The 9,782-nt window shown below is 36.2% G+C and overlaps 1 pseudogene; it reads left to right on the forward strand.

The window, feature by feature from the left end:
• Positions 1-2,557: 2,557 nt before the first annotated feature.
• Positions 2,558-3,445, forward strand: LOC122733774 (annotated as a pseudogene).
• The last annotated feature ends 6,337 nt before the right edge of the window (positions 3,446-9,782 follow it).

Consider the following 9,782-nt stretch of genomic DNA (forward strand, 5'->3'; position numbering starts at 1 on the left):
TATTTCTAAGCCAGTACCAAATAGTTTTGATGACTGCTGCTTCAGATTTGGTACAGTTAGCCCACCTTCCTGTGCATTTTTTTTTTGCTGGACAATGGGTGTTAAGTGACTTGCCCAGGATCACACAGCTAGTAAGTGTTAAGTATCTGAGGCCGGATTTGAACTCAGGTACTCCTGAATCCAGGGCCAGTGCTTTATCCACTGCACCACCTAGCTGCCCCCTGCTTGTGCATTTTTTTCATTATTTCCCTTGATATTCTTGATCTTTTGTTTTTCCAGATGAATTTTGTTATTATTTTTTCTAGCTTTATAAAATAATTTTTAGGGAGATTGATTGGTATGGCACTGAATAAATAAATTTGGGTAGAATTGTAATTTTTATTATATTAGCTTGTCCTATCCATGAACAATTGATATTTTTCCAATTGTTTAGATCTGATTTTATGTGTGAGAAAGTGTTTTGTAATTGTGTTCATAGAGTCCCTGGATTTGTCTTGGCAGATAGACTCCCAAGTATTTTATATTGTCTATAGTAACTTTAAGTGGAATTTCTTTCTATCTCTTGCTGCTGAGCTTTGTTGGCCATGTAGAGAGATGCTCATGATTTATGTAGATTTATTTTATATCCTGCAACTTTGCTAAAATTGTTAATTGTTTCAAGTAGTTTTTTAGTTGATTCTCGAGGATTCTCTAAGTATACCATCATATCATTTGCAAAGAGTGATAGTTTTGTTTCCTCCTTGCCTCTTCTAATTCCTTTAATGCCTTTTTCTTCTCTTATTGCTATAGCTAACATTTCTAGTACAATATTAAATAAATAGAGGTGATAATGGACATCCCTGTTTTACCCCTGATCTTATTGGGAATGCCTCTAATTTATTCCCATTACATATAATGTTTGCTGATGGTTTTAGATAGATCCACTTATTATTTTATGGAAAGCTCCCCTTATTCCTATGCTCTCTAGTGCTTTTTTATTATTTTTTTTTAATGAGGCAATGGGGGTTAAGTGACTTGCCCAGGGTCACACAGCTAGTAAGTGTTAATGTCTGAGGTTGGATTTGAACTCAGGTACTCCTGACTCCAGGGCCGGTGCTCTATCCACTGCGCCACCTAGCTGCCCCTCTAGTGCTTTTTAATAGGAATTAGTGCTGTATTTTATCAAAAGTTTTCCATACAATTTAAACAATCATATGATTTTGGTTAGTTTTGTTATTGTTGTGGTTGATTATGTTGCTAGTTTTCCTAATGTTGGACCAGCCCTGCATTATTATCCTCTTTATTACATATAATTTTATTGCATCATTATCTGATTACTATTTCAGTTTTTCTACATTTGACTGTGAGTTTTTTGTGCCCTAATACATGGTCAATTTTTGTCTATGTGCCATGTACTACTGAGAAAAAGGTATATTTCTTTCTATCCCCATTCAATTTTCTCCAGAGGTCTATAATCTCTAAATTTTCTAAAATTCTATTCACCTCTTTAACTTCTTTCTTATTTATTTTTATCTAGTTCTGAGAGGGGAAGGTTAAGATCACCACTGGTATAGTTTAACTGTCTATTTCCTCTTGTAACTTATTTAACTTCTGCTCTTAGAATTTGGATACCATAACGCTTGATGCATATATGTTTAGTATTGATATTGCTTCATTATCTATCATACCTTTTAGCAAGATGTAGTTTCCTTCCTTCTCTCATTTAATTAGATCTACTTTTGCTTTTGCTTTGTCTGAGATAAGGATTGCTACCCCTGCTTTTTGGACTTCAGCTTAAGCATAATATATTCTGTTCCAACCTTTTACCTTACTCTGTGTGTTTCTCTCTGCTTCAAATGTTTTTCTGGTAAACAACAGATCATAAGATTCTGGTTTTTAATGCACTCTGCTGTTTGCTTCTGTTTTATGGCAGAGTTCATCCCATTCACATTCATAGTTATGATGACTAGTAACTGTCCCTCCATCCTATTTTCCCCTTTTCTGTGTATTTTTTTCTTCTTTCACACTATTCCCCCTCACCAGCATTTTGCTTCTGACCCCTGCCTCCCCCAATCTGCCCTCCCTTTTATCAGCCCCACTTCCTTTTCTTTACCCTTTCCTCCCCTGCTTATGCCCTCCCTTCTATCAGTGCCCTTCCTTTCCCCCTTACCCTTTTACTTCCCTAAAGGCTAAGCTAAATTTCTTTATCTAAATGAGTATGTCTTTGAACCAAATTTGATGAGAATAAGGTTGAAACAATGCTCACCCCTTCCTTCTTTCCCTCTATTGTAATAAGATTTTTGTGCCTCTTCTTATTATGTAATTAACCACATTCCCCCTCCCCTTTCCTCTTCTTCCCATATACTCCTTTTTCAACCCTAATATTTTTTATATAATCAAATCAAAGACAATTTATACCTATATCCTCTATGTATGCTCCTTCTATCTGCCCAAATAGAGATAAAGTTCTCAAGAGTTGTAAGTATTGCTTTTTCCCCCTTTTCTGTGCTACCCAGCGGAGGGTTCCATATGGCATTGTACTAGGTTTCTGTCGTAACTTTAAAGGGAAACTTCCACAATGTCGGGAGCCCTGGATGTCTTGCAGATGAAGGAGGAGGATGTCCTCAAATTCCTCGCTGCAGGAACCCATTTGGGTGGCACTAATTTGGACTTCCAGATGGAGCAGTACATCTACAAAAGGAAAAGTGATGCCATCTACATCATTAATTTGAAGAGAACTTGGGAAAAGCTTCTGCTCACTGCTCACGCCATTGTTGCCATTGAAAACCCTGCTGATGTTAGTGTCATCTCATCCAGGAACACTGGCCAGCGAGCTGTTCTGAAATTTGCCGCTGCCACTGGCGCTAGACGTATTGCTGGACGTTTCACCCCAGGCACCTTCACTAACCAGATTCAGGCAGCTTTCCAGGAACCTCGCCTCTTGGTGGTCACTGATCCTTTGGCAGGTCACCAGCCTCTGACGGAAGCATCATATGTTAACCTCCCAACCATTGCATTGTGCAACACAGATTCTCCACTTTGCTATGTGGACATTGCCTTTCCATGCAACAACAAGGGAGCTTACTCTGTGGGTCTGATGTGGTGGATGCTGGCCCATGAAGTCCTACATATACGTGGTACCATCTCCCATGAACACCTCTGGGAAGTGATGCCTGATCTTTACTTCTACAGGGATCCAGAGGAGACTGAGAAGGAAGAGCAGGCCACAGCTGAGAAGGCAGTGACAAAGGAGGAATTTCAGGGTGATTGAACTGCCCCTGCCCCAGAATTCACTGCTGCTCAACCAGAGGTGGCTGATTGGTCTGAGGGAGTGCAGGTGCCATCTGTGCCCATTCAGCAGTTCCCTACTGAAGATTGGAGTGCTCAGCCTGCTACCGAGGACTGGTCTGCGGCTCCTACTGCTCAGGCCACTGAGTGGGTAGGGACTACCACAGAGTGGTCCTAAATTTTATCCCAGGTGCTCTAATAGAGAAGGAAAAGATTCTTGAAGGAAAATAAATCTTGATTTCTTAAAAATAATAAAAAAAGAGTTATAAGTATTTTCTTCATATGTAGGAATGTAAATGACTTAATATTATTGAATAACTTTTTTTTCCTGTTTACCTTTTTATGCTTCTCTTCAGTCTTGTATTAGAAGAGCAAATTTTGGGGCAGCTAGGTGGCACAGTAGATAGAGTTCTGGCCCTGGATTCAGGAGGACCTGAGTTCAAATCCAGCCTCAGACACTTGACACTAGCTGTGTGACCCTGGGCAAGTCACTTAACCCCAATTGCCTTACCAAAAATAATAAATAAATAAATAAAAGAAGAGCAAATTTTCTGTTCAGTTCTGGTCTTTTCATCAGGAAACCTTAAAAGTTCTCTATTTCATTGAATTTCCCCTGAAAGAGAATGATTAGTTTTGCTAGGGTAGTTGATTCTTGTTTGCAATCCAAGCTCATTTGCCTTCTGTAATATCATATTCAATCCTTTAATATTGAAGCTTCCAGGTCCTATGCAATCCTGACTGTGACTGAATGATATTTAAATTGTTTCTTTATGGCTTCTTGGAGTATTTTCTCCTTCACCTGATCATTCTGCAATTTGGCTACAATATTCCTTGGAGTTTTCCTTCTGGAATCTCTTTCATGAGGTAATAGGTATTCTTTCAATGACTATTTTATCCTCTGATTCTACAACATCAGGGCAGTTCTCCTTCATAATTTCCTGGAATATGGTGTCTAGATTATTTTTCTGACCATGGCTTTCAGGTAGTCCAATAATTCTCAAATTGTCTCTCCTGGATCTATCTTCCAGGTCAGTTATCTTTCCAATGAGGTATTTCACATTTTGTTCTATTTTTTTTTCATTCTTTTGATTCTGTTTGACTAATTCCTGGTGTCTCATGGTGTCTCAGCTTCCATCTAAGGCATTGTTTTCTTCAGTAAGCTTTTGAACCTCCTTTTCCATTTTTGCCAAATGTATTTTTTAAGGAATTGTTTTCTTCAGTCAATTTTTGTGCTTCTTTTTCCAAGCTGCTGATTCTTTTTTCATAATTTTATTGTTTAGCTTTCATTTCTCTCATTTCTTTCCCCATTTTTTCTTCTACCTCTCTCATTTTATTTTTAAAATCCTTTCTGATCTCTTCCAAGAAGGCCTTTTGGTCTTGAGACCAAGTCATCTTCCCTCTTGAGGCTTCACATGTAGACATTTTGAGAGGATTGTCCCCATCTGAGTTTGTGTTTTGATCTTCCCTGTTGACACAGAAGCTCTCAATGGTAAGCGCCCTTTTCTGTTTCTTACTCATATTGTGGCTTGTTGTTTTTTAATTTAAAATTGAAGTCTGCTCCTGGGGCACAGAGGCCACTGTTTCAAGCTTCTTGTGCTGGGGAATAGTGGCCGGGTCACCGGCTTTCTGCTCTGAGGCTTCTGTGGCTTGTGGATTCCTCATCACCTTGGATTTGCTCCCTGTGCTGGGATGGCTTGGCCCAGTTGCACCTGTCCTATGGGTGGTTCTCTAGCTGGCAGTTTGCCCTCTCAGACAGTGCTGGCAGATCTCATAACTGGCCTGCTGTCCTACCAACTTGCTGAGCCTGGTGTTTTTGTTTTGTTTCGTTTTGTTTTTGTAAGATATGTTCTTCTAGAACAATATCTTACAAATGGATCTCATCCTACTAAATCTCAGTAGTAACTCTGGTGTGATATGTCTCCTTCTGTTAGAATATCTAGTTCTTCTCCATTGCCTGCACTTTATGCATTTGCTTATAAACAGCTGAGGCCATGGCTTTTATTACTAGCCCCTTTCTTGTATTTCAATTCCTCTGAAGTTCTAACTGTATCTATTTCCTACTTTATACTCATTCTCAATGATAGATATTTAACTTGGCATATTTACATTGGTAATCTAATTCATAACCCTTCCTTTTCTATTTAAATCACAAATTCTAAAGTAGGATTCTAACATTCCCCTAATATTCCTATCATTTCCTCTTTAGCCATGTGTTGCTCCTTGGTGAAAATTAGATATGTTCATATTTTAGTCTTTGAAATGAAATGATGTACTAAACCCTTTTTGTGGAAAACCTTTTCCCAAGTTTATGGGAAGTTTATCAGACACTATAATGCTGTCCATATTTATTACTAGGCCTTCCTTGTCAATCTATTCCATTGATCTACTTTTCTGTTTTTATCAAGTATGAGATCGTTTTCATAATTATATCTTTATACTACAGTTTGAGATCTGGTAACATGAAGCCTCCCATCTTCCTGTGTTATTTTCCTCATACCCCTTGATAATTATTCCCCTTTTGTTCCTCCCAGTGAATTTTGTTATTATACTGTCTTATTGTATAAGGTATCCTTTTGCTATAGTGCTAAATTTAATTTGGGTAATATCATCATGTTTTCTTATATTGATGTGGTCTGGCAATGAAAATGGAATCTCTCTCCAGTTGATTAGGCCTTTATTTCTGTGAAAAGTTGTTTCATCTTATTTATATAAGTCCTTTATGTGTATTGTAAAGGTAATTCCCATATATTTAATGCATTTTGAAATATTTAGTGGAATGGTTTTCCTCTTCCTTCTCAGGTTTTTATTGTTAATATACAGAAAAGCTAATGATTTTTGCAAATTCATTTTGAATCCTGTTTACTTAATAAAGCTAATTGTCTTGGTTCTTATTTTGCTGATTTTCTGGACTTCACTAAGTAAACCATCATACAGTCTGCAAATAGAGATCATTTGACCTCTTTTTTCCTTATTCTTATTTTCTTATGTTCTTTTTCCTATCTTCATTGTTATAGCTAGCATATCGCATACTGTTTCAGATAGTGGAGATAGTAGGAATCCTCACTGTACACTTTATCTTTTTTTGAAAATTTCCTTTGTTCTTTTATAAATAAAGCTCTAGCCCTTGACTTTATATAGGTGACCTTGCATCATATTAAGGAAAAGTACCTTTATTTTCTATTCTGTTTAGTATTTTTGATGAATTATAGTTTTATTTTGTAAAATACCTTTTATATATCAAATGTTTTCATGATTTTTGTTATCAATATGATTAATTATGTTTATAGTATTCCTAATGTGGTATCCCACATTTCTTGGTAGAAATCCAATATGATCACAGTGAATACTTTTAAATATTTATTTAATATATTTAAAAATTTAATATATTAATATAACTTCATTTCTCCTACTTAAATAGGTTTATAATACTAGCCATTGATAATATAAAAATTATATATATAAAATAATAATTGATAATATAAAAAACTATAGTTTTTTCTCTCTGATATGATGGATTTAGATTTAGAGATACAAGTGTTTCTTGAGTTTATACAGTTCAACTTCCTCCTTTTATATTTGAGGACCTTGAAGCCTGGGATGATTAAGTTACTTGCCTAAGGTCACACAATAATTGTCAGTGTCAGGATGTGAGCCTAGGTTCTTCCTCTCATTTCAAATCTAACACTCTTTCCACTGCACCACACTATCACCCATATTTATCCCAAAGATACAGTTTAGTCATATGCCTCCTTTCCCTATTTTTTGAATACTTGATGTGAGATAGCAATTAAATGTTTGATCTTTAAGTTTGGTAGAATTCACTTACAAATCCATCTCCTTCAATCAATGTTAATTTAAAAACCCTTTGAGAGTTCATTTATGAATTGATAAATTTCTTTCTCTGAGAGATTAGGTTGTTTTATCTAATCTGTTTTATTAGTTTGGAAATTTTATATTTTAGAAATATTCCTCCATTTCATTTAAGTTCTTGCTTTGTTTTTATCTAATTTGGTGACAAGTTGACATACAAGATTTTCTGTTGATACTCTCTTGATGAGGGAGAGAAAGAAAGGAATTCCTCCTGTACCTTCAATAGATCTCCTGTGTTAAACTTCTGGGAGAACATAGTTAAGAGATGCATAAGTGGGTCTCAGTCTGCATTCTTGGAAATAATTGCTGAATAGATGAAATCACAGACCCATTTGAACATATAATTAGGTATGGTAGCTTATGATATTTTCTTCAATTCATCTACATTTCTTGTGATTTGTACTTTTGCATTTTCATTCTTAATAATTTGGTTATATTCTCTCTTTTTAAATTAATTAGTTCATGGTTTATCAGTTTCATGAATCTTAGATAATAGTAACAAAAGGAAAAACATGAAGTCAAGGATCTGAATAGATAGAAATTTTGTGTTTAGTTTTTTCTATTTGTTTCCTATTCTGCATAGCCAAGTGACTTTTTTATGACTGCTTTCTTGAACATTTTTTTGTGTGAATTTCTGGACATTTCTACGAATTTTCTAGCCATTCCATATGGCATCCTGATATGACTTCTATATGGTATATGAGAGGAAGAGTGATGTTGGATAGAGAACTGGACTAAAAACCAGGGGGACCTGAGTTCAAGTCTCACCTCTGCCATATATTGGTAGTATGACCCTGGGCAAGTCATTTAATCTTTCAATGTAATAGGTAACTCTCCGAGTCTATAAATTGCAGAGAAATTGCTAAGAAATCATGAAGTCAGTCTTTATCCTTACAGTATCTAGTTTAGGGGATGTATATAGTTGGTTTTCTCCTTCCCTATTCCTTTTCACTTTAATACTCTTTTCTTTAGTGAGGCAATTGGGGTTAAGTGACTTGCCCAAGGTCACACAGCTAGTAAGTGTCAAATGTCTGAGTCCAGATTTGAACTCAGGTCCTCCTGAATCCAGGGCCGGTGCTTTATCCACCACGCCACCTAGCTGCCCCTTTAGTACTTTTTTGAATAGATTTTTCAAGACCAACCAAACACATTCAACCAGCTCATCAGTTCATCCATCTATTTCTTGATCTTTTTGCTACTTTTGATACTGTTTCCTATGTTTTCCTCCTGGGTACTCTTTCCTCTCTGGATTTTAATGACACTAGTTATTCCTGTTTCTCTTTCTACCTATCTTATCACTCCTTACTCTCCTTTGCTGGCTCTTTATTTATATCATGTTCCCTAACTGTGGATATCTCCTGTGGTTTGGCCACAGTTCTTCTGTCTCCCTCTGCACTCTCTTGGTAACCTCATCAGTTACCATGGTTTTAATTAACATCTTGATGCAAATGATTCAAATATATATGCATATCTAACCCCAGTCTCTTCACTGAACTTGAATCCCACAATGCTAATCGTCTATTGAACATTTCAAACTGGATGTCTCAGAGAAGTCTCTATGTAAATACATCCCAAACTGAACTTATCTTCCCCCAAAACTTTTTCCTCTTTGAAAACTTTACTTTTTCTATAAAAAACATGACCATCCTTCCAGGCATCATCCTTAACTCCTTACTTTTCCTTACCACACATACCTAATCATTTGCCAAAGATTTGGGTCTGGAACTCAGAACGGATGATAGATCCTGAGATACAGATTTCAGCTACACGGATAAAACCTTAGGAATAAATGAATGAAATTGCTATGGGAGAGTTTTTGGAAACAGAAGAGGACCAAATCTAGACCCTTGTGCCACATGCGTATTAAGAGATTGAGGATTTAGTCATTCATTTCACTACGTGAATGGAAAGGGAAATGGCAGAATACCTTTAAATTAGTCATGTAGCCCACAAGGTAATATTAACTGGTCTGGAAATATGAATGATTCATTGCTTTAAATAAGTTACAAAATTATCAGAGATTTTAAATGAGTCTAGTGTTATAGTGGTGGGGTTTGCAAATTTAATTCCTTAAGAGGCCAATTAAAATTTCTCTATCCTGTGGCCACAAACTGAACACCCACACAACCTCATTAATGTGAACTTTTGCTCCCCAAGATGAGTAGAGAGTAAGAGAGAGTGGGGTAGAATTGAAGGGCACATGAGAGTTAACAATATATGTAGATTCATTTGAAAACAAGATTCAAAAGCACACTTTACCAGTTATGAATCAGTAGTAGTTCCTTCAAGTGAAGAGAAAGGCTATATGAAGTGTATTGTGGTAGAGGTGTGGAAGATGGGGAGCTTTACCATAAATATAGCTATATTGAACTAGGATAATTGATAATAAGATTCAAAGGTGATAGGGGACATCACTGTTTATGAATTTGAGTTTTTAAAGGAGTACCAGCTAGTAGATAGAGTGGTAGTCTGGGAAATGTCAAGTGTCACCTCTGAGACATACTACTTGTGTGATCATAGACAAGTCATTTAACCTGTCAGTATATGTCATAATTACTTAAATGTATGTTTTTAATTAAATTTAATATTTTCAGTTATCAAGCATTTAATTTTTCCCATTCTCACCTGACTTTTCTCTCTTTCTC

Source organism: Dromiciops gliroides, chromosome X (assembly GCF_019393635.1).
Source record: "Dromiciops gliroides isolate mDroGli1 chromosome X, mDroGli1.pri, whole genome shotgun sequence".
In the NCBI taxonomy this organism is placed as follows: Eukaryota; Metazoa; Chordata; class Mammalia; order Microbiotheria; family Microbiotheriidae; genus Dromiciops; species Dromiciops gliroides.